General features: G+C 45.6%; 1 pseudogene; it reads left to right on the top strand.

Annotated features, from left to right (window-relative positions):
* Nucleotides 1–20,426: 20,426 nt before the first annotated feature.
* On the top strand, nucleotides 20,427–23,448 carry LOC141172144 (atos homolog protein A pseudogene; annotated as a pseudogene).
* The last annotated feature ends 2,301 nt before the right edge of the window (nucleotides 23,449–25,749 follow it).

The raw sequence follows: 25,749 nt of genomic DNA, 5'->3' as shown, positions 1-25,749 counted from the left end.
GTAAAATCATCTCCCCCACCCTCACATGCCTGCCGCCCTGGTGCTGCCGACCGTCTGGACCTTGCAGATGTTAGCCCTTCCGCATACAACTCCTCCTCCTCTACTTCCTCCACCTCCTCTTGTGCCACCACCTGACTCCGAATTCTGTTTAACATGTGCTCCAGCATGTAAATCACCGAAATAGTCATGCTGATAATGGCATCGTCAGCACTAAACATCTTCGTCGCCATTTCAAAACTGTGCAGAAGGGTCCATAGGTCCCTGATCTGAGACCACTCCTCCAGCGTGATTTGCCCCACCTCTGAATCTCGTTGGCCTAGGCTATACGTCAGAACGTATTGCACCAGGGCTTGTCGGTGCTGCCACAGTCGCTGCAACATGTGCAGAGTTGAATTCCACCGGGTAGGCACATCGCATTTTAGCCGGTGAAGTGGCAGGCCCAACGACTTCTGTAGAGATGTAAGTCGCTGAGCTGCGGGATGCGAACGGCGGAAGTGAGCACACAGCGACCGTGCCCTCTGCAGAAGGCCATCTAGTCTGGGATAGTGGGCTAAAAATTGCTGGACAACCAGGTTCAACACGTGAGCCATACAAGGCACGTGTGTGACATTGCCCCGGCGAAGGGCCGCACCCAGGTTTGCAGCATTGTCGCACACAGCCTTCCCTGGTTTCAGGTCCAGTGGAGACAACCATTCATGAAATTGGTTCTCCAGAGCTGACCACAACTCCTCAGCTGTGTGACTCACATTTCCCAGACATTTCAATGTAAAAACCGCCTGATGACGTTGAGCCCTACTGCCAGCATAGTAAGGAGGTGTGCAGGATCCCTTCTGCGCAGTTAGAAAGCTTGTGGCATGACCAGACAGGCTTTGGGTGCAGGTGGAAGACCGAGAGGAGGTTGAGGAGGCAGAAGCAGTGGAGGAAAAATGACATAAAGAGGATTGACGCACAACTCGTGGGGACGGCAAGACTTGGACAGCAGCCCCTTGTCCTGCTGTCACCATAGTTACCCAGTGCCCAGTCAGCGACATGTAACGCCCCTGTCCATGCCTACTCGTCCAAGTGTCTGTGGTGAAATGCACCCTGTCACACACAGAGTTTCTCAAAGAAGCGGTGATGTTGTGTGCGACATGCTGGTGGAGCGCAGGCACACCTTTCTTTGAGAAGTAGTGCCGACTGGGCATCTGGTACTGGGGCACTGCGACGGACATAAGTCTCGAAAATCCTCTGTGTCCACCAGGCGGAAAGGCAGCATTTCTGTAGCCAAGAGCTTGCAGATGGTGAAATTCAACCTCTTAGCTTTCTCATGGCTAGGAGGAAATGGTCTTTTACTTGTCCACATCTGAGGGACCGAGGGCTGGCTATTGTGCTTAGACGGGGTTGATAAGGGTGTCCCCGGCAAACTGCCGGTCTGTGAGGAAGATGCAGGCGGACATGTTAGGTTGCCTTGATCCAAAGGTGGTGCTATCGATGTCGGACAGCGCTCAAGACCAGCTGGTGTTACCACCTCCAAAGAAAATGATGACCTGCCAATCACGCTGGCTGTTGCGGGTAAAGAGGTGGCAGGTCTGCGCCCCAAAACAGGTGTGACTGCTGTCCCCCCAGTCACAGAGGATGAAGAGGCCGCGGATGCACAAGATATGGCAGACGGTGGTTGGCCCGGCCGGCTAGACCGCATTGTAGCACACTGAGCTTCCCACTGCAACTTATGCTTCATGTCCATGTGCCGGTTCATGCATGAAGTACTCAAACTATGTATTTTTTGGCCTCTACTTAGCTTTTGCTGACAAATGTTACAGATAACACGAGTTGGGTCATCTTTATCGATCTGAAAAAATGCCCAGGCTATGCAAGGCTTAGCACCCATGCGACCTGAAGAGCCACCACGACTTGTGGTGAGAGGCAGAGTTGTGTTTGAGGATGCAGTTGTTGACGTGCTTCCAGTACTACGTCTCTGTCCAGGAAGGAGCAACCTGACCTCGTCGTCACTAGCATCTTCCTCCACCTCCTCTGCTGACCTCATCTCTTGGCTGACTGTGGGTTGACAGTAAGTGGGATCTCCGACCTCATCATCATCACCCTGTGCGTTATCACACCCGTCGTCCTCAGAGCCAACCTGTTCCTGCCCTGACAAAAAACTAAAGTTGTCGCTCCAATCAGGTATTTGAGTCTTATCATCGTCTTCCTCATTGTCTCCACCAACAGGAGTTACAGTTTGGGAATGAGGGTCTACATTATGGTCAGAACCTTCTGCGTCTGGTCCTGGATCCGACTCATAAAGATTCTGGGCATCAGTGCAGATCATTTCCTCGTCTGGATTCACAGAAGCGCTGGAGTCGACCTCTGATTCCCAGGCTATAGTATGAGTAAACAGCTCTGCAGACTCAACCATCTGTTCTACCTCATACTCAGACGGGCAGCTGGAGATTTGGGAGCTGTGAGGAAGCAAGTGCGATTTGGGTGACACCTTTGAGGACTGGAGTATTTGTGATGTTGAAGTTGATGTGGAGGAGAGCCCACTTAAAGGAGCACTTGATATCCGTTGAAGCACCTGCTGTTTTTGTGCCTCATCTGGAATTTGTAGCGATTGGCGTAGCCGTAAGAAAGGGATCTTATCACATTGTCCGCTAAAAGAAGTAGACATTTTAGTTTGGCTGGAATATGGTCTTTCTTCTGCACCTACCCCACGGACACAACCTTTTTTCCCCTTCCCAACACGCCTATTCCCCTTTCCACCAGCAGCAGGCCTTTTTCCACTCATTTTGGTGGTTAACTAATTCACAACTCTGGAGTTGTTTGCACAAAAAAACAGTGGATGGTAACCGAGCAGAGCTGAGTGGCCAAACTGTGGTATTAGGCCAAAACTATTGGCTGGGTTAGATGCAGAAAAAAATTATTTTTAATTTGCAACCTGATGGAGGTCAGTATAGATGGACTAATAGACCAAGTCCCACACACCGCTAGAAGCCCAAATATTTTTTCAGAGCTAGATGCAGAAAATTTTTTTATTCAATTTGCAACCTGATGGAGGTCAGTATAGATGGACTAATAGACCAAGTCCCACACACTGCTAGAAGCCCAAATATTTTTTCAGAGCTAGATGCAGAAAAAAATTATTTTTAATTTGCAACCTGATGGAGGTCAGTATAGATGGACTAATAGACCAAGTCCCACAAACTGCTAGAAGCCCAAATATTTTTTCAGAGCTAGATGCAGAAAAAAATTATTTTTAATTTGCAACCTGATGGAGGTCAGTATAGATGGACTAATAGAACAAGTCCCACACGCTGCTAGAAGCCCAAATATTTTTTCAGAGATAAATGAAGAAAAAAATTATTTTTAATTTGCAACCTGATGGAGGTCAGTATAGATGGACTAATAGACCAAGTCCCACACACTGCTAGAAGCCCAAATATTTTTTCAGAGCTAGATGCAGAAAAAAATTATTTTTAATTTGCAACCTGATGGAGGTCAGTATAGATGGACTAATAGACCAAGTCCCACACACCGCTAGAAGCCCAAATATTTTTTCAGAGCTAGATGCAGAAAAAAATTATATTCAATTTACAACCTGCTGGAGGTCAGTATAGAAGGACTAATAGAACAAGTCCCACACACTGCTAGAAGCCCAAATATTTTTTCAGAGCTAAATGAAGAAAAAAATTATTTTTAATTTGCAACCTGATGGAGGTCAGTATAGATGGACTAATAGACCAAGTCCCACACACTGCTAGAAGCCCAAATATTTTTTCAGAGCTAGATGCAGAAAAAAATTATATTCAGTTTGCAACCTGATGGAGGTCAGTATAGATGGACTAATAGAATGATGCTATGCCCAAAAGATTTTACTTCACTAGGTGCAGTAAAAAAATTGGTATTCTATACACATGTGGTATATCTTGCAACACAGATAGGCTACTCCACTGACTAACACACTCTGCAATAGGCCAAAAAGGATTAGCTTTGCTAGATTCAGCCAAATGCTGTGAAAAAAACTTGCACAGCACTGGCACAGACCTGCCTGGCAAAAACTGATAGGAACTGATGTAACCTAGTCCTGAAAAGGACTCCAATTACAATTAGTCTTTACTCCCACAATCTATCTATTTAAGAGCACAGACCTGCCTGATAAAAGTCGTAGGAAATGCTGTAACCTAGTCCTTAAAAGGACTGCAATCACAACTATTCCCTACTCCCAAGCTATCTGTATATTTGTGCGAAAATTGGCTTGAAATTAACAAGGTATAGCGCACACAGCAACAGCGGTGCCGTCTAACACGCAGCTGCAGCAGTGAGAAAATGGTGGCGACGGGGAAAATGGCTTGGTCTTATAGGGCAAGGACATGTGACATACACTGCCAATCACACATGCCCTTGCTTGTGTGAAAAAAAGCACTTCGCTCCGTGTGTGCGCTGCTGATAGGCTGACAGATTGCACCTCCCCACTGCAAATGCGGGAAAGAGAAAAAAAATGGAGATCTTCATTGTTCCTGCAGAGATCCATCCCCTGCCCCTCCCCCCGCCCCGCTGTACACTCAAACTGCGTATTAACATTAATTTTCATCATTACTGAGAAAAAATCCAGTTATGATTTTGGTGCACGAACAGTTATCGAACATAACCTCGAACAGCCGAATTTTTCTCAAATTGTTCGTGTTCGCCGACCGGCTCGAACACCGCCCAAAACAGCTCGAATTTGAGATTGGCGAACAGTTCGAGTAGAACAACGCTCATCTCTAATACTGATAGGGAATTGTGAGCCCCAATGGGACAATGATGAAAATGTATGTAAAAGTGCTACGGAATATGATGGTGTTATATTAGCAAAGCATAATAAAAAAATAAATAAATCGGGGTGTTTTGTCTTAATCGTGTTCAGTTGCGAGCATCAGATAAATGTGAACCAATCCTTAAAGGGGTTTTCCCACCAACAAAGTTAATTTTAACGTTGATTTTAATCAATACAATTTGGAATAATATTAAGTTCCACAACTGGATGTGTTTAAAAAAATGTTCCTGTGCTGAAATAATCTTAAAAATGTGCCCCTGCTGTGTACTGTGTAATGGCTGTGTCTGTCCATACAAGGACATGGCCTGGGCTGGGGACGAAGCAAAAGAGAGTAGAGATGAGCGTTGTTCTACTCGAACTGTTCGCCAATCTCAAATTCGAGCTGTTTTGGGCGGTGTTCGAGCCGTTCGGCGAACACGAACAATTTGAGAAAAATTCGGCTGTTCGAGGTTATGTTCGATAACTGTTCGTGCACCAAAATCATAACTGGATTTTTTCTCAGTAATGATGAAAATTAATGTTAATACGCAGTTTGAGTGTACAGCGGGGTGGGGGGAGGGGCAGGGGATGGATCTCTGCAGGAACAATGAAGATCTCCATTTTTTTTTTCTCTTTCCCGCATTTACAGTGGGGAGGTGCAATCTGTCAGCCTATCAGCAGCGCACACAGGGAGCAAAGTGCTTTTTTTCACACAAGCAAGGGCATGCGTCATTGGCAGTGTATGTCACATGTCCTTGCCCTATAAGACCAAGCCATTTTCCCCGTCGCCACCATTTTCTCACTGCTGCAGCTGCGTGTTAGACGGCACCGCTGTTGCTGTGTGCGCTATACCTTGTTAATTTCAAGCCAATTTTCGCACAAATATACAGATAGCTTGGGAGTAGGGAATAGCTGTGATTGCAGTCCTTTTAAGGACTAGGTTACAGCATTTCCTACGACTTTTATCAGGCAGGTCTGTGCTCTTAAATAGATAGATTGTGGGAGTAAAGACTAATTGTAATTGGAGTCCTTTTCAGGACTAGGTTACATCAGTTCCTATCAGTTTTTGCCAGGCAGGTCTGTGCCAGTGCTGTGCAAGTTTTTTTCACAGCATTTGGCTGAATCTAGCAAAGCTAATCCTTTTTGGCCTATTGCAGAGTGTGTTAGTCAGTGGAGTAGCCTATCTGTGTTGCAAGATATACCACCTGTGTATAGAATACCAATTTTTTACTGCACCTAGTGAAGTAAAATCTTTTGGGCATAGCATCATTCTATTAGTCCATCTATACTGACCTCCATCAGGTTGCAAATTGAATATAATTGTTTTCTGCATCTAGCTCTGAAAAAATATTGGGCTTCTAGCTGTGTGTGGGACTTGTTGTATTAGTCCATCTATACTGACCTCCATCAGGTTGCAAACTGAATATATTTTTTTCTGCATCTACCTCTGAAAAAATATTGGGCTTCTAGCTGTGTGTGGGACTTGTTCTATTAATCCATCTATACAGACCTCCATCAGGTTGCAAACTGAATATATTTTTTTCTGCATCTACCTCTGAAAAAATATTGGGCTTCTAGCTGTGTGTGGGACTTGTATTAGTCCATCTATACTGACCTCCATCAGGTTGCAAACTGAATATATTTTTTTCTGCATCTACCTCTGAAAAAATATTGGGCTTCTAGCTGTGTGTGGGACTTGTTCTATTAATCCATCTATACAGACCTCCATCAGGTTGCAAACTGAATATATTTTTTTCTGCATCTACCTCTGAAAAAATATTTGGCTTCTAGCTGTGTGTGGGACTTGTTGTATTAGTCCATCTATACTGACCTCCATCAGGTTGCAAACTGAATATATTTTTTTCTGCATCTACCTCTGAAAAAATATTGGGCTTCTAGCTGTGTGTGGGACTTGTTCTATTAATCCATCTATACAGACCTCCATCAGGTTGCAAACTGAATATATTTTTTTCTGCATCTACCTCTGAAAAAATATTGGGCTTCTAGCTGTGTGTGGGACTTGTTCTATTAATCCATCTATACAGACCTCCATCAGGTTGCAAACTGAATATATTTTTTTCTGCATCTACCTCTGAAAAAATATGTGGCCTTCTAGCAGTGTGTGGGACTTTCTCTATTAGTCCATCTATACTGACCTCCATCAGGTTGCAAATTAAAAATAATTTTTATCTGCATCTAGCTCTGAAAAAATATTTGGCCTTCTAGCAGTGTGTGGGACTTTCTCTATTAGTCCATCTATACTGACCTCCATCAGGTTGCAAATTAAAAATAATTTTTATCTGCATCTACCTCTGAAAAAATATTTGGGCTTCTAGCTGTGTGTGGGACTTGTTCTATTAATCCATCTATACAGACCTCCATCAGGTTGCAAAATGAATATAATTTTTTTCTGCATCTAGCTCTGAAAAAATATTTGGCCTTCTAGCAGTGTGTGGGACTTGTTCTATTAGTCCACCTATACTGACCTCCATCAGGTTGCAAATTCAAAATAATTTTTTTGTCTGCATCTAGCTCTGAAAAAATATTTGGCCTTCTAGCAGTTTGTGGGACTTTCTCTATTAGTCCATCTATACTGACCTCCATCAGGTTGCAAACTGAATATATTTTTTTTCTGCATCTACCTCTGAAAAAATATTGGGCTTGTAGCTGTGTGTGGGACTTGTTCTATTAATCCATCTATACAGACCTCCATCAGGTTGCAAACTGAATAAAAAATTTTTCTGCATCTACCTCTGAAAAAATATTTGGGCTTCTAGCTGTGTGTGAGACTTGTTCTATTAGTCCATCTATACTGACCTCCATCAGGTTGCAAATTGAATATAATTTTTTTCTGCATCTAACCCAGCCAATAGTTTTGGCCTAATACCACAGTTTGGCCACTCAGCTCTGCTCGGTTCCCATCCATTGTTTTTTTGTGCAAACAACTCCAGAGTTGTGAATTAGTTAACCACCAAAATGAGTGGAAAAAGGCCTGCTGCTGGTGGAAAGGGGAATAGGCGTGTTGGGAAGAGGAAAAAAGGTTGTGTCCGTGGGGTAGGTGTTAAAGCAACAGTAACATCTGCAGAAGAAAGACCATCTTCCAGCCAAACTAAAATGTCTACTTCTTTTAGCGGACAATGTGATAAGATCCCTTTCTTACGGCCACGCCAATCGCTACAAATTCCAGATGAGGCACAAAAACAGCAGGTGCTTCAACGGATATCAAGTGCTCCTTTAAGTGGGCTCTCCTCCACATCAACTTCAACATCACAAATACTCCAGTCCTCAAAGGTGTCACCCCAATCGCACTTGCTTCCTCACAGCTCCCAAATCTCCAGCTGCCCGTCTGAGTATGAGGTAGAACAGATGGTTGAGTCTGCAGAGCTGTTTACTCATACTATAGCCTGGGAATCAGAGGTCGACTCCAGCGCTTCTGTGAATCCAGACGAGGAAATGATCTGCACTGATGCCCAGAATCTTTATGAGTCGGATCCAGGACCAGACGCAGAAGGTTCTGACCATAATGTAGACCCTCATTCCCAAACTGTAACTCCTGTTGGTGGAGACAATGAGGAAGACGATGATAAGACTCAAATACCTGATTGGAGCGACAACTTTAGTTTTTTGTCAGGGCAGGAACAGGTTGGCTCTGAGGACGATGGGTGTGATAACGCACAGGGTGATGATGATGAGGTTGGAGATCCCACTTACTGTCAACCCACAGTCAGCCAAGAGATGAGGTCAGCAGAGGAGGTGGAGGAAGATGCTAGTGACGACGAGGTCAGGTTGCGCCTTCCTGGACAGAGACGTACTACTGGAAGCACGTCAACAACTGCACCCTCAAACACAACTCTGCCTCTCACCACAAGTCGTGGTGGCTCTTCAGGTCGCATGGGTGCTAAGCCTTGCATAGCCTGGGCATTTTTTCAGATCAATAAAGATGACCCAACTCGTGTTATCTGTAACATTTGTCAGCAAAAGCTAAGTAGAGGCCAAAAAATACATAGTTTGAGTACTTCATGCATGAACCGGCACATGGACATGAAGCATAAGTTGCAGTGGGAAGCTCAGTGTGCTACAATGCGGCCTAGCCGACCGGGCCAACCACCGTCTGCCATATCTTGTGCATCCGCGGCCTCTTCATCCTCTGTGACTGGGGGGACAGCAGTCACACCTGTTTTGGGGCGCAGACCTGCCACCTCTTTACCCGCAACAGCCAGCGTGATTGGCAGGTCATCATTTTCTTTGGAGGTGGTAACACCAGCTGGTGTTGAGCGCTGTCCGACATCGATAGCACCACCTTTGGATCAAGGCAACCTAACATGTCCGCCTGCATCTTCCTCACAGACCGGCAGTTTGCCGGGGACACCCTTATCAACCCCGTCTAAGCACAATAGCCAGCCCTCGGTCCCTCAGATGTGGACAAGTAAAAGACCATTTCCTCCTAGCCATGAGAAAGCTAAGAGGTTGAATTTCACCATCTGCAAGCTCTTGGCTACAGAAATGCTGCCTTTCCGCCTGGTGGACACAGAGGATTTTTGAGACCTTATGTCCGTCGCAGTGCCCCAGTACCAGATGCCCAGTCGGCACTACTTCTCAAAGAAAGGTGTGCCTGCGCTCCACCAGCATGTCGCACACAACATCACCGCTTCTTTGAGAAACTCTGTGTGTGACAGGGTGCATTTCACCACAGACACTTGGACGAGTAGGCATGGACAGGGGCGTTACATGTCGCTGACTGGGCACTGGGTAACTATGGTGACAGCAGGACAAGGGGCTGCTGTCCAAGTCTTGCCGTCCCCACGAGTTGTGCGTCAATCCTCTTTATGTCAAAGTTCCTCCACTGCTTCTGCCTCCTCAACCTCCTCTCGGTCTTCCACCTGCATCCAAAGCCTGTCTGGTCATGCCACAAGCTTTCTAACTGCGCAGAGGGGATCCTGCACACCTCCTTACTATGCTGGCAGTAGGGCTCAACGTCATCAGGCGGTTTTTACATTGAAATGTCTGGGAAATGTGAGTCACACAGCTGAGGAGTTGTGGTCAGCTCTGGAGAATCAATTTCATGAATGGTTGTCTCCACTGGACCTGAAACCAGGGAAGGCCGTGTGCGACAATGCTGCAAACCTGGGTGCGGCCCTTCGCCGGGGCAATGTCACACACGTGCCTTGTATGGCTCACGTGTTGAACCTGGTTGTCCAGCAATTTTTAGCCCACTATCCCAGACTAGATGGCCTTCTGCAGAGGGCACGGTCGCTGTGTGCTCACTTCCGCCGTTCGCATCCCGCAGCTCAGTGACTTACATCTCTACAGAAGTCGTTAGGCCTGCCACTTCACCGGCTAAAATGCGATGTGCCTACCCGGTGGAATTCAACTCTGCACATGTTGCAGCGACTGTGGCAGCACCGACAAGCCCTGGTGCAATACGTTCTGACGTATAGCCTGGGCCAACGAGATCCAGAGGTGGGGCAAATCACGCTGGAGGAGTGGTCTCAGATCAGGGACCTATGCACCCTTCTGCACAGTTTTGAAATGGCGACGAAGATGTTTAGTGCTGACGATGCCATTATCAGCATGACTATTCCTGTGATTTACATGCTGGAGCACATGTTAAACAGAATTCGGAGTCAGGTGGTGGCACAAGAGGAGGTGGAGGAAGTAGAGGAGGAGGAGTTGTATGCGGAAGGGCTAACATCTGCAAGGTCCAGACGGTCGGCAGCACCAAGGCGGCAGGCATGTGAGGGTGGGGGAGATGGTTTTACCAGGGCGCATGGTAGCAGCCAAACTAGTGAGGAAGGTGCAGGAGCCCAGGAAGAAGTGGAGGACGAACTGATGGAAGACTCATCAGATGAGGGAGACCTTGATCACATTTCTGTTGTGCGAGGTTGGGGGGAGAGGACAGAGGAAGGAAGCATGATTGTTACCTCGCCACCAACACAACAGGGACTTGGTGCTCCTGGATGCGCAACACACATGAGTGCCTTCTTGCTGCACTACCTGCAACATGACCCTCGAATTGTGAGAATTAGAAATAATCCTGACTACTGGGTTGCCACACTGTTAGATCCCCGGTACAAAAGTAAATTTGCAGAAATTATTCCTGCCATAGAAAGGGATGCACGCATGCAGGAGTATCAGCAGAGACTGTTGCAGAATCTTACATGTGCTTTTCCACAAAATACCAGTGGTGCACGTAGTGAATCTCACAGTTCCAACTTGCCAACCGTGGGACCGTCAAGTGTTCAGCACTCAAACCGTAACAGAACCACAGTATCTGCTGGTAACATCAATTTTGCGGAATCATTTCACCACTTTTTTAGCCCATCCTTTGCAAGGCCACAGGAGACAAGAAGTCTGACACATAGTCAATGCCTAGAGACGATGGTACAGGAGTATCTCCAAGTAAACATTGAAGCCATGACTGTGTCACTGGACCCTTGCTCTTTTTGGGCTTCCAATCTGGATAAATGGCCGGAGCTAGCCACTTACGCCTTGGAGATCTTGTCATGCCCCGCAGCCAGCATTCTGTCTGAACGTGTGTTCAGCGCTGCTGGTGGTGTGCTGACAGATAAGCGCACGCGGCTCTCCACTGATAATGTAGACAGACTCACGTCCATAAAGATGAACAAATCATGGATCCGAAACGACTTTTCTACCCCTGTGTCATCCTGGGGAGAGTAAAAGCTTGATGATTGGTTAAAATCAACCTACCAACCGTTTTAAGCTTTCAAATTACTAATCATGTTTATCTGTATCTTGGCTGGAAAATAATTTGGGCTTTGTAGCAGTGTGCAGCACTGATTCTATTAGGCCATCTATAATAAGCTCCACCAGATTTAAAATTACTAATCATGTTTATCTGTATCTTGACTGGAAAATAATTTGGGCTTTGTAGCAGTGTGCAGCACTGATCCTATTAGGCCATCTATACTAAAGCTTCACCAGATTTAAAATTAATAATAATTTTTAGCTGCATCTAGCCCGGAAAATAATTTTGGGGCTCCGAGATGCGCAAGACACATAAGTGCCTTCTTGCTGCACTACCTGCAGCATGACCCTCATATTGTCAGAATTCGAAGTAATCATGACTACTGGGTTGCCACACTCTTAGATCCCCCAAACTTTTCGATCAACCTTTTCATTTTAATAAAGACCAAAAAAATGGTCATTTTTGAAATTATAAGCATTAGCAGGTTGTTAGAAACTGAAATCAAACAGTTTTCAACTCAAAACTTTATTCTAGGTGATGTTACATTTTCACATAGGACCCCTTGTTCGAAAGGAGCTTCTGAACTCTCTCGTCCATTGAATTTGTCAGGTTTTGGATGGTTTCTGCTTCAATTGTTTTGCATGAGGACAGAATACCCTCCCAGAGCTGTTGCTTAGATGTGAACTGCCTCCCGCCATCATAGACACTCCTTTTAATGATGCTCCAAAGGTTCTGAATGGGGTAGAGGTCAGGGGAGCATGGGGGTCACACCATAAGTTTGTCCCCTTTTATGCCCATATCAGCCAGAGATGCAGATGTTTTATGTGCAGCATGAGATGGTGCATTATCATGCAAAAAAATGATCTTGCTGTGAAATACAGGGTTCTTCTTCTTGAACCATGGCAGGAAGTGCTGTTTGAGAAAATCCGTGTTTGCGTGGGGTGTCCATCAACCAGCCATCCTCCACTCCATCCATCTGGACCATCGAGCGCTGCAGGGCACTCATCCGTGAACAAAACAGTTTTGAAATCAGTCTTCATGTAATGTTTGGCCCACTGGAGCCGTTTCTGCTTGTGTGAAGTGGATAGAGGAGGTCGACAGGATGGCGTATGCACAGCTGCAAACCTCTGAAGGACCCTGCATCTTGTTGTTGGGGGACGTTGGAGGCACCAGGAGCTTCAAAAACTTGTCTGCTGCTATGACAAGGCTTTTTTGCCACTGCTCTTTCAACCTGACGTAATTGCCTGTAGGAAAGAGTCCTCAATTTGCCCTTATCAGCACGCACACGTGTGTACTGTGAATCAGCTACATACTTCTTGATTGCCAAGACACTTCATCCTGATCATCGCACAATGTTGATTGTAGTCATGCCTTGACCTAAATACTCCACAATTTGTTGCTTCTCAGCAGCCGACACATCCTTTTTCTTTCCCATTTTGGCAGAAAATGTAGGCTGCTTAATAATGTGAGACAGCCTTCTTAAGTAGTCTTGCCTTTCATTGGACACACCTGCCAAACTAATTAGCACAGTTGTCTGCAATTGCTTACAGTGATATAAAGAGCCCTGACACACATCACCATCAATGAGTTCAACTGACAAACAAACAAATTCTTCCCTTATCACTCCTAAACACTTTTTGCATAATAATTTGGAACACAGTGTACATGTGCTTTTCCACAAAACACCAGTGGTTCACGTAGTGAATCTTACAGTTCTAACTTGCCAACCGTGGTCTGTATGGAGTTGTTCAATAAAGGGCCCAAAATTAAGATAACATAGATGGGAGAGGTCTCTATGAATAGGAATTCCTAAGTATTTGATACCCTGTGAGGGCCAGGCAAAGGGAAAGTTGGACTGGATGGAATCCTATATGGATTTGGGGAGGGAGACATCAAGGGCCTCAGACTTCGCTGCATTGATTTTAAAATTTGACCATGTAACAAAGTGATCTATTTCAGCCATAACAGCATGGATGGATATATGTGATTGAGTGATATATACTAGGACATTATCAGCAAATAGAGAGCACTTGTACTCGGTGCCTCCCACCTCAATCCACCTAATATTGGGGTTATGGCGAATTGATGAGAGCAGGTGCTCCGTCACTAGGATGTATAAGAGAGGGGACAGAGAACATCCCTGCCTTGTCCCATTGGTGATTGTGAAAGGTGATGAAAATGTTCTGACGCGCCCCCTGGGCCTTGGGACACCCGGAGCCAGACCCTTTTTGGTGGATGCTGGTGGTTGTAGTCTCCGTGGCGGCGACCCGTTTCCGTGGCTCAGGGCGGTCAAACCAGTGGCGGAACTATTTATGTGGTTTTGATGTTTAAATGTCCGACTACGCCACCCGTGGATTGCGGTCAGAGTGAACCGCCGCTCCAGGGCAGACCGCTGAGGCTGGTGTTGTGGGTGCAGCAGAGCGTAGCATAACTCCCCACGGGAGGAGTATAGCCTCAGGGCAGTGTATCCGGAGGATGGGGGTGATGGTGCAGGGCAGCAGCAGTAACGACACGGAGTCAGTGATGCAGTCCAGGGCCTTTACTCACAGTTCTTATTATCCAGACCACGTCTGCAGGTCGTTTCCTGCCTCCACTAGTTTCGGGGACCGGTCTCCCCCTTTGGCCTGACCCCTCCACGCAGGTGGATTCAGGCGTGCGGTGGCGACTTGCCCGTCCGCACCCCTGGGATCCCTTCGTTCCTCGTTCCTGGAGCCTTCTCCGCTCCTCTTCCTTCCTTCTCCCTCTTCCAGGCCTGGGCCTCTGTTACTAGGCCCGCCTTTGGAGCAGAGCTCATGCAGAGCCCCTGCTACCTGCCACTTCTGCTCAGACTTCTCTGCACTGAACTAAGATGGTGCCCACCTTTTATACTCCCTTCTCAATGCACCCAGGAACTGCTTCCTCCCTGCTCCTGCACTACAGGGTTCCCCTTCCTCAGTGTTCCCTCCCCCCACTCCAGCCAGGGACAGGGACTGTCGTGCCCATCTCAGGGGCATATTGGTCGCCCTGCCCCACGGCAATGTGGTGTAATGCATGCAGGTGTCGGGTCCTGATCCACACTACATCCTTACCTGAGAGTGAGATATCACACCTCTGGGTGAGGTGCAATACCTCTGTAGCAACCGAGCCCTCAGGGTGCTACAATTCCATTTATCTTCAGCCTAGGTGACGTATTGCGATACAGGGCCGTGATTTTGGCTATAAAAGGGTCCCCTAGACCCCTACCCCAAGCTTTTTAAGAGAATCATATATGGCGTGCCAGGAGACTCTATGGAATGCTTTCTCAGCATCCAACGAGAGTATCTAATTACAAATTTTTAACTGCATCTAGCCCAGGAAATACTTTGTGCCTAGTAGCAGTGTCTGCTAGTCAGCGGATTATCCCGGCTGTTAAGCAAGCTACACCACCTGTAGTTTGGACACTTAATTTTTTCAAAGGAAATGCTTCGGGACCATGGGATACTCAGTGAAGAGCATCAGGAGGCACCCCAAGGCATAGGGGCTGGGACTGGCAGTAGGATGCCTTGCGGAGGACTGCCGAGCTCGATCCTTATAAAAGCTTTTTAACTGCAGCAGCTTTAGTGGACGCTACTGGAGCTGGAATTACGCAGCTGCTGGCATGAGACTTGCCCTCCAATAGATCCTTGTAAATGGATTTAAAGTGTATTCATTCAAATTAGAGAGACAATTTAAATTAAAAAGCTTAGAGCTGCCTCCACCACAGGGGGGCTCGCTCGACCCACCAGCGGACAGGCACCAGTATTGGGAGAGGGGGGCTGGCCGTCAGGGTTCACCGCGGCTCTGGCACAAACCCGGCGACGCGGAGGTGGCACGGGCAGGAGCGGACTGAACGTGTCGGCTTCTCACTTTTTGGATTTTAGAAGGGCATGACATGCCTATATCTGTGTCTCCCCCTCCTTTTACTCCTCCACCTCTTTTCTTTTCACATGACTATATGTACTTGTCACTTTTCCATGTGTTAGTTGTGTTTCTATGTGTTTTTGTTTGCCTGCCATTGGTTTTAACGGTGTTCGAAGGTGTTCGACGAACAGTTCGACGAACAGTTCGGAGAACACACGGGTGTTCGACGAACCGAACCGAACTCGAACACTACGGGGGTGGCTCAACACTAAAAGAGAGTATACAGATAGCACAACCTGGGACCACAGCTGATTCTTTTTGTGAGATAAAGCATTTCCCTGCCTGTTTTTTAAAAATTACATCAAAGAAAGAATTATTTGTGAGCTCATGCTGTACTGTCTGTATACTTTTTTTGCTTCTTCCCCTGCCCAGAAGCTGTGGTATAATCAAACTATGTTTTGTGCACGGTCAGAAACAAGTATTACACAGTACACAGAATATTTATAAAATTATCTCAGCACAACAACATTTTTTTAAAAACACCCAACTGTGGAAATTATTATTATTCCAAGATCTATTGAATAAAATGAACTTTGTTTGGGAGGCAAAATGAACAAATGATCAGCAGTTTGACAATTTTTTTCATTTTTACACCATTGATTGTGTGGTATAAGTGATAAAACAGCTTTACACTTTGGGTCAATATAATTACAGTGATACCAGAATTATATAGGTTTTTTGTCTCCATTTTCTGAGAGCTATAACTTTTTTTGATTTTTTGACCAAGAGAGATGTATGAGAGCATATATTTTGTAGGATGAGTTGAAATATTTATCCAAGTTATTTTGTTTAACATTTTTTGATTGCTTATAATTAATATTTTTCAGATGCAGTATGAGCAAAAAACAGCAATTCAGTCACTGTTTTTATCATTTATTTTGACGCTGTTCACCCTGCTGCAAAAGAGAAAAGGCACATTTATGCTTTGGTAAAAAAAAAGAGTAGAAGTAGCACTCACCGGTTCTTCAAACTTCAAAGTTTTTATTTAAGGCATAAAAAATTATTTGCAGGGAGGGATGTGGCACAGTGAACGGATGACGGCTGTTTCGCGCGCGGTGTGCCCTTCAACGGGTCCTGGAGTCTGTCTGTCCAGGACCCGTAGAAGCGCCCACTGAAAAATATTTTTTTATGCTTTAAATAAACACTTTGAAGTTTGAAGAACCAGTAAATGCTATTTCTACTATTTTTTTAGTATGACATATGAACTGTCTTCCACTAGTAAGCACCCGTAAGTTCTATTGGCGATAATCCTGCTCTGAACCAAATCAGTCTATTAAGGGCATGCTGGTTGTTTAGTGAGGGTTTTTTTTTTCTCTGTTCTCTACAGACCCCATTTATACTTTGGGTCAGTATGATCAGAACAATACCAATTTTATAGCGCTTACTTTTTGCTTTGCTACTTTTACACGTTTAACATTTTACAAAAATTAAATTTATTTTTGTATTGTCATAGCTGTAACTTTTTTAATTTTTTGGCCGAAACAGCAATAAGAGCTCTTGACATTCTAATTCAAGAATTTTTGTTACATATGCGTTTTTGATCATTTTAATAATTTTTTGGTGTGTCAGTATGATAGAAAAGTGACAACTTTTTCATAATTTTTTTGGCGCTTTTTTGTGTTTTATTTATATTTTTCACATTTTACTTAGTCCCACTGTGGGACATGATTTTTTTCTATTTTGATTCTTGGTCTCATGCACTGCAGCACTCATGTACATAGCCAGTTAGACCCTGTTCATAACATACAGCAGGATCTAACGGGTCACCTTGGGTTACAATTAGTGATGAGCGAGCATACTCGCAAGTACATGGTACTCGCTTGAGCATCTCAGTACTCGAGATGCTCGGAGCTCGCCGAGTGCTTCTGAGATACTCAGGCGGATGCTCGGGTCATCTCCCTGCATGTTTGGTGCTCTTTAGAGAGCCAATTAAATGCAGGGATTGTCTGCCACACACTGTAATGCTGCAGCCATGTTGGTTGTGGCATTACAGTGATTGGCTGGCCGCACAGCGTCCAGGTCTATCAGGTCTATACACTGTGTTCCAAATTATTATGCAAATAATATTTTATCAGATTTTCCCAAATTACCTATATGAATTGCAGTCATTGTAATTTTCCAGTCAAATAACTATTAGAGTACAATTGAAAGGTTTCTGTACAAACTGCCTATGATAACAGTATATTTTTAAAAAAAATAAAAAACTCAAACTGCACTCAAAATGCATGTTCCAAATTATTATGCACAGCAGAGTTTTCAACCTTTTCATTTTAATAAAGAACAAAAAAATGGTCATTTTTGAAATTATAAGCATTATAAGGTTATTACAAACTGAAATCAAACAGTTTTCAACTCAAAACTTTATTCTAGGTGATGTTACATTTGCACATAGGACCCCTTGTTCGAAAGGAGCTTCTGAACTCTCTCGTCCATTGAATTTGTCAGGTTTTGGATGGTTTCTGCTTTAATTGTTTTGCATGAGGACAGAATACCCTCCCAGAGCTGTTGCTTAGATGTGAACTGCCTCCTGCCATCATAGACACTCCTTTTGATGATGCTCCAGAGGTTCTCAATGGGGTTGAGGTCAGGGGAGTATGGGTGTCACACCATAAGTTTGTCCCCTTTTATGCCCATAGCAGCCAGAGATGCAGATGTGTTATGTGCAGCATGAGACTGCCCAGTTCAATGAGGAAGTCCACCCTGATTATTCTGTCGAAGGGTAAAGACTCGTCCCGTATTGAAAATTGGCGTCCCATAGCGCTTCTCAATATGGACCGAAAGGTTCTGGCACAGGTGCTTTTTAATCGGTTGGTGAAGTTTGCACCCCGGCTCCTTTCGGGGGCCCAGCACTGCTCTGTTCCAGGCAGTACTTTTAGTGTTGTGCTCGGTGTCCGAGAGGCAGTGGAGCAGAGCAGGGCAGGTCACTGGAAGGGGTACTTGCTGTCCTTAGATCAGGCAAAGGCCTTTGACCGGGTTAACCATGAGTACCTCTGGTCCGTCCTTCTGAGGTCTGCCCGGGAGGTTTGTTGATTGGTTGAGAGTGTTATACAATGGGGCAGAGACTTTTCCGCTTGTGAACGGTTGGGTCGGACACCCTTTTGAGGTGAAGTCTGGTGTCCGCCAGGGCTGTCCTTTAAGCCCACTGTTATACGTGTTCGCGATCGACCCCTTTTTAAGAGAGTGGAGCGCGGACCGTTGGTGGGAGTCGGGATGGACCGAGCGAAGCCAGAGGCCACCTAGAGGGTAGTGGCGTACGCCGACGACGTTTCCCTTTTTGTATCCTCGAGAGAGGAGGCAGACTGGGTCATGTCTGAGGATGAGCGCTACTCGGTGGCATCTGGGTCCATGATCAACCGGGATAAGTGTGAGAGTCTCTGGCTGGGAGGGGGAGATCCAAGTTTTGATCTCCCAGACACCCTTCCAGGGCCTCAGGCAACAGCAAAAATGTTAGGCATCAGATTCGGCCCGGGGGACTATCCCCAGCAAAACTGGGAGGGCAGACTTAAGATCGCCGCCCAGAAGGTGGATCAGTGGAAGGGTTGGTCCTTGACCCTGAGGGAAAGGGTTAACCTGGCCAAGGGGTATTTGCTCCCTTTATTAATATACCTGGGCAGCGTCTGCATCTTGCCAGAGCCTCTTTGGACACGGGTCTACAGCCTGTTCTTCCAACTATTATGGGGGAATAGGCTGAACTTAATCAAGAGGGAGGTCACGTACCACACGAGGAGACTAGGAGGGTTGGGAATGGTCAACCCAGTGGTGTTTCTTGTAAACACCTTTCTTAAGGCAAACATCGACAACCTCTGGTTAGAGATGGCTCCTCCGTGGGTATTCTCCTCTAGGGGGTGGTTTCAGCCTTTCTTCCAGGAATGGGAGACAGGAGGGCGGGTGAAGGACCTCCGAACGCCTCATGGGCATCTTCCGGCTTATGCTACCCTGGTTGTGAAGATGATCCGCCGGTGGGGTCTGGGAGTGTGGGAGATCAGGACCTTGTCAAGGAGGTTACTTGACAATAGGGTTATGTTGACTCACTTCCAGAAGCCCCTGGCGCTCAAGGATTGCCCAAGCCGGGATCTGCAGGTGGGGCTTGGGTTATTAAACTCGAAGCGGATCCCCTTGAAGTTTTGGGACTTGACTTGGTGCTGCTTCCATGGGAGACTGTATGTGAGGGGCAACCTGAAGTACAGGAACTCTGATGACCGGGATTGTCCCCGCGAGGAGTGTGGCGGCATGCTTGAAAGCATGGAGCACTTCCTGCTTCAGTGTCCCTTTAATACAGAGGTCTACAGTAGGGTGGGTGCTTCCATTGGCTGGCCTAGGCTGGCAGGCCTTTCCTATGTGGAGTAGGCCTATGGGGCATTCAGGTCCCTTGGTGGCCGAGATCGGGGCACTGTTTTCTTAGTTAGTTTAGTGACTAGGTTCTACACGTGGAACGCACAGTGTTTAGTGTCCACCCAGCAGAAAGTCCTCCCCCGGGAAGAGGTGATTAGGAACATACTGGGTGACCTGTCCAAAGGGCGCTAGTTGGAGTATGAGAGGCTGGGTGCAGGGAGGGCCTCCCTTCTATGGAGGGGGTTCTCATTTAATGTGCCCTAGGTAGAGTTAGGTTCTGTGTGCTTGTGATAGGGTGAGTTTAGTCTTTTTATCTTAATTTGTAGGGTCAGATAGATGTGTAGGAACAGATAGGGACAGTCTTTAGGGACAGGTAGTTAGTATTAGGTTGGTAGTGAGGGTCAGGTAGGGACAGGTAGGGAAAGATTGGTAGGGTGGTAGGGAAAGTGTTTTCTTTTTCTTTATTAGAGAGGGATAGGGTGCTGTGTGGTAGATTAGGGTGAGAGCCTCTGTAGTCTCCAATTCCCGGTGGTGGGCTGTTACCCTCATGTGTAGTTTTTTGTTTTATGGTACTGGAACCCGTATATAGGGCTTGCAAGCACCGAACTTGGGTCTGATTTTGGTTCATGGTTGTTATTTATGGTAATGTGATTATGTTATTAGGTTTATTGCAATGTTATAAAGTTGTGTATATATACCGCCGAGAGGATGAAGACAGACAGAGATTCGTTGGATGAGTTCTTTGAATATGAGGCGGAGGATTTTCTGGTGTATCTGGCTTTGCTGATTACTGAAAGTCGCACTCCTGAGCATTCAGTGAAAGGCAGGACAGAAGGTCTCCATTGCCCTCCAGCAAAATCGAGTCAGCCAGGGGCCAGTAAGCATGAATGCAGTGATATGGTGGCGCAGTGCCGAGAAGCTAGAAAAACCAGGTCTGAGGTCACGCTGTTGTGGAGAAATAATATTCCCATCATGGTTGAGGTGATGCTGCTTCCTGACTGTTGCTACAGTGATGAAGCATCTGGCACGGAGGCAAATGATTTCAATGATCCTGCCATGAAGCAAGATGCCCTCTTGCTGGAAAGGTGGATTCTGGAGCCGGTGCTCAGACAGAGTGGAGACCGTTTCATCGAAGAGAAGACTCTCTTGTTGGCTAATCGTTCTTTTGTTTTCTTTTCTCAGTTAAGCGCCTGGTTAAGGGTCTCTCATGGAGCTGTGCCCCGAAACATTATCTACCGAGTCAGTGCAGCCGATGGCGAGCTCCAATGGAATTTTACTCATTCACCAACTGAACATGTGCTTCCCGTCCCCACCATGTCTCATAACGTGGCCTTGAAAATCAGCGTCAAGTCATTGCCTAGACAATCCAGTTATCCGGTGTTGAACTGTAGCATCCACAGCAGTTTTGGCTTCTATGAAAAGCGATTTTCTTCACATGAGCAGATTGGTCCTCCAACTCGAGATCATAAAGAGAGTGGCCAGCAAAGTGCGCCCAGTGCTCAGCATACATGTAGCAAGCAGACGTGGACTGTAGGATCTGACGGACTACTGCAGGCGAGAACGAGTCTTAGCATGAATCTTACTCTCCCTGGTAGAAATGTTAAGTTAATTTCTGGATGTGGCAATAGCTGTGACGTTGGAACATCACAGTCTAAGATTCAGTGTTTCAGTATCAGTGATCCTAAAACAAGCCTGCAAGGCTCACTTGTCAGAAACTTTAAATCATTATCTTTGGTTGACATGCTCATCAATTCCCCCATACCCCAGCCACCAGAGACCAATCCTTTAATAGGCTCCCTAATCCAGGAACGTCAAGAAGTCATAGCAAGAATTGCACAGCACTTGCTGCAGTGTGACCAGACCACATCACACATAGCTAGTCGCTCCTTTAAATTGCATGAACCCAACCCCTTGAGCTGCAAAATATTCAAAAACCCATGTGAAGCTGATAACCTTCATAAGAATGAAACACCTGTTTTATATGCACCTACTTCAGATATGACTCTGACCCCTGAAACCAGTGACAGAAAACTAAAAGCTGCTTCAGAAATGCCCATAACTTCCTCCCGACATAGTCCTGATGGTAGATCCTCTCTGAAACCACAAGCTAGATGGAAACTAGTTTTAGTTCAAGCTCATGAACAAATTTCAAACATACATCAACACGCAGTAAATAAACTCAGCCCACCAGCTTTCTCATTGTCCAGCAAGGAGAATATCTTCATGTCCCCTGATAGGGGAGACCTAAAATACAGTGAACAGACTGAAAAGTATGTCAGTAAAGGAACATTACATCACCTGTCAAATCATAGCACCCCGAGCATCCATATCTTCAACCACAAACAGGCCATTGCCACTGAAAATAGGAATAGTGACCCCATCCATCTCGATAACCGCAAAAACTGTTCGTGAAACGCTGTGGCATTTAAAACCTGTGGTGTTTCTCAAACCCTATAACCGAAATGTACAGAGAGCAACGCAAGGAAAGCACAAGGGTCTGATCATACCAATCAACTTCACAGCATTGAAAATTATGTTACAAAGGACAGAGACAGTCAGAAAGCTAGAGAGACCCAGGACAAGCAGAAGCCGACTCATGATGAGAATGAGGATCCAGCAAAATGTGACTGTGGTGCACAAGACAAGGGGAGAAGCATGGTGAGCTGTCCGAGATGTGAGAGGCTGAAGTACATAGACCAAGCGAAGTCTGTTCCTCTGCGACCTTCAAATAATTGGAAGAAAAAAGGTTTTCATTCTCTTGATGGGATCTCTACCAAAGCCTTTCACCCTTGCACTGGTTTACCTTTACTTTCCAGTCCGGTACCACAAAGAAAGAGCCAGTCGGGGTATTTTGATCTGGACACTTCCTTACTGCAATGCAAAGTTTTATCTACAAAGAGACAACATCACTGTGAGAAAACAGAATATGGGGTAGAGTTCACAGACAGCTAAGTTGCAGTGCTCCACCGGCCCCTTGTCTGAGCCTTCTTGGAAACTTTGAGGAGTCCGTCTTGAACTATCGATTGGAGCCTCTGGGCACAGTTAAAGGTTTTACAGCAGACGTTGGCGCGAGTGGCGTATTCTGTCCAACCCACATGACGTTGCCTGTCAGGGTTTCGTTCTTCAGTGTTTCAGAGGACAATGTTCCTTCTCCTTACATGGGTAACATCACACTGGAATCTCTTGGCAAAAGGGGATATCGCATACCTCCTTCTGGAACAATTCAAGTGACCTTATTGAATCCAAACAAGACTGTGGTGAAGATGTTTGTGGTGAAATATGACTTGCAAGAAATGCCACCCAATCACCAGACATTCCTGCGGCATAGAACGTTTTCTGTTCCTGGGAAGCGAGATAAGAAAGTGACAGTCAAGGAGAACATCATGAGGACAGAATAGCGGACACTGCGCTACCTCATCCACCTGAGGTTCCAAAGTTCTAAGTCTGGGAAGGTCTACCTCCACAAAGATGTCAGGCTTCTTTTCTCTCGGAAGTCCATGGAAGTTGAATGTGGGGCAGCATAGGAACTGAAATCTTACATTGATACTCCAACAAACCCTCAGTTTTCACCCAGATGCTGAGCTAGCCACAGCAGAGAAAGCCTTTGGCAAAATAAAAATATATATATTAGCTTGACATCAGTGACTCTGGTCTTCATAGATGTGACCCAAGAGTAGACCAGCACCAGAGATTTTCTTCAGTGCGTTCTATGTATTTTGTGCAGACTGGAAAAAAAATTAGTTCTAATCCATTTTTTTCTACTCTGTAATACCACTTGTTTAGGTGACATCCTCGTCAAAGCCCCCCCTTGGCGAAACGCGGGTCGGATCTGGCTATCTGGGTTAGTACATGCCTCATTACTAATGCACCTCTTGCTTCTGTTTCTATACTCCTTATTGATTTATTTATGATGTAGCACATCTTTATCACTGTTGTCCATCTTTAGCACTATGCACCTTATTGTGGACCCCATTTAAAACACTGGTTGTTTATACACATTGTTCTATCTGATGTATAGAAACTGAACACATTATGTATTCATTATTTATTAAGTATTGTCCTACCCAGTAACCTCCCTTTTTGTGTCACCCTTTCCCTCATTTTATCTTGCTATGTATTTTATTATATCTATTTAATAAATGTTACTTTTTAACGATACAGTTGATGTGTCACATATATAGGTTTGCTTTGATATAGACACATCTGCACCTTAGTATATTTGCATCCAGTCCTTATATTTGTTTAGGTGTGTGCTGCATTAGCCATTCTCCCAGTTAGTTTAGTGTTTACTCTTTTTTTATGTTATTTTCTTTATTTGATATTTAATTTTTCCTTACCTACAGTGATCTGTTTTGTCTGTGTTCTAATGTAGCACAAAGCCTATGTAAATCATACAATGTATTTTTGACAGTAATATTGAATTCTAAAATATATATAAATCTATAAAGTTATGTATATTATTTTTTTTTTGTATGATATGTATGTGTATTATGAAGTGTGTGTGTGGGGGGGGTGGTTTAGTGTAGGTTAGATGGGGGGCTTCAGGGGGGAGGGGGGAAGGGTTTGGTGGATGGGTTGGTGATATGGACATCCTTAAATGGATGAAAAAAAGGCAAAGGGACCTGGTATCTTTGTGGGCCGCAAACTTTAGTGGGACCCTGGGGTGATGAGGCCACAGACTGTCGTGGGACCTTGGGTGTGGGGAGTGGGAAAAATTTAGTTTAGGTTATTAACAAAAAAAAAAAAGCTTGCTGTGTATTAAGTTTTCGGCCAGGTGGCCTATTTTTTAAAGACTCTGCAGATAATCCCAAAAAGGCCATTTGCACCACCTGCCAGACCAGTACCAGCCTGACCATCACCAGCATAATCAGGCACATGGCAGCAAAGCAAACGACATTGTGGGCCGAACCCCAGAGTCCAGTAACAGTGTCTGCGGGTGACACCACTGCTTCTTCCGCTGTTGTGCGAGCAAGCCAATCCCATGTCCATAATGCATGTGAAGATGCCTCCTGCCCTACACCTGTCATTGCACACTCTCAACTAGCACCATCAGCAAGCATGTCCGTGTCCCAGCGCAGTGTTTAGTTGTCCATACCCCAGTCCTTGGAACGCCAGCGCAAATACACAGCCAACGCCCCACAGGCCACACTACTAAATTCCCACATTTCGCGACTGCTTGAGCTCAAAATGTTGCCTTTAGGCTTGTTGAGACGGAAGCTTTCCGCAACCTTATGGCGGCGGTCGTCCCTCGGTACTCGGTCCCCAGCCATCACTATTTCTCCCGGTGTGGCGTCCTCGCATTACACAAGCACGTGTCCCACAACATTAGCTGTGCCCTTAACAATCAAGGTTGCCCCCACTTTAGGTTATTAACAAAAAAAAAAGTTTGCTGTGTATTAAGTTTTCGGCCAGGTGGCCTATTTCTTTACATTTTTGGCAGTAGGCCAGTTTGTTGTTTTCTTTTGGGGGTTATGGGTATGAATGTGAGTGAATGTTGGAAGGGGATATTTTGGTTATATAATAAAAAAAAAAGGTTAAGGTCTGACCTTGCTGGGGGGGATTTTGGGAAAATGGACATTTTATGTTCTATGAACATTGCAGGACATTTTTGCTTTATAAGTTTTACTCGACATTATAATTTTGGACTTGTTGGGGTTTCCGTTGGGTTGTGTTTTGTTGGGGTTTTGCATTTTGTTCTTTGTATAATGTGTATTTATGGTTTGTTTTATACTTTTATAATAAAAAGAGTTCCAGTTCTGTCAGCTGCAGCTCCAGACAGGAAGAGGTGGAGGCGGAGCCTGCTGTGTGCTGTGTGTGCCATTTGGAGAGAGCTCCTGGGAAGGGAGGTAATTTTTCACCTGGGACTTTTTGTCTGCCCCCTTCCCAGGGAAGAAGGCTCGTGGTGGGACTGGCCTCCGGGGCTGGGCCCCCGGCTCCCACCTCCCGGTCTAAACCGGCAGGGGGTGGGAGGAACACCAACCCGGCTAAGGCTGCAAGCTCAGGCCAAGGCAGCAAGGGTTCTGGC

This window comes from Phyllobates terribilis, unplaced genomic scaffold (genome assembly GCF_046119375.1).
Source record: "Phyllobates terribilis strain yellow unplaced genomic scaffold, ASM4611937v1 Scaffold_1__5_contigs__length_1240528914, whole genome shotgun sequence".
NCBI lineage: Eukaryota > Metazoa > Chordata > Amphibia > Anura > Dendrobatidae > Phyllobates > Phyllobates terribilis.
The sequence above is the reverse complement of the archived record's forward strand: the minus strand, read 5'-3'. Positions and strand labels throughout refer to the sequence as shown.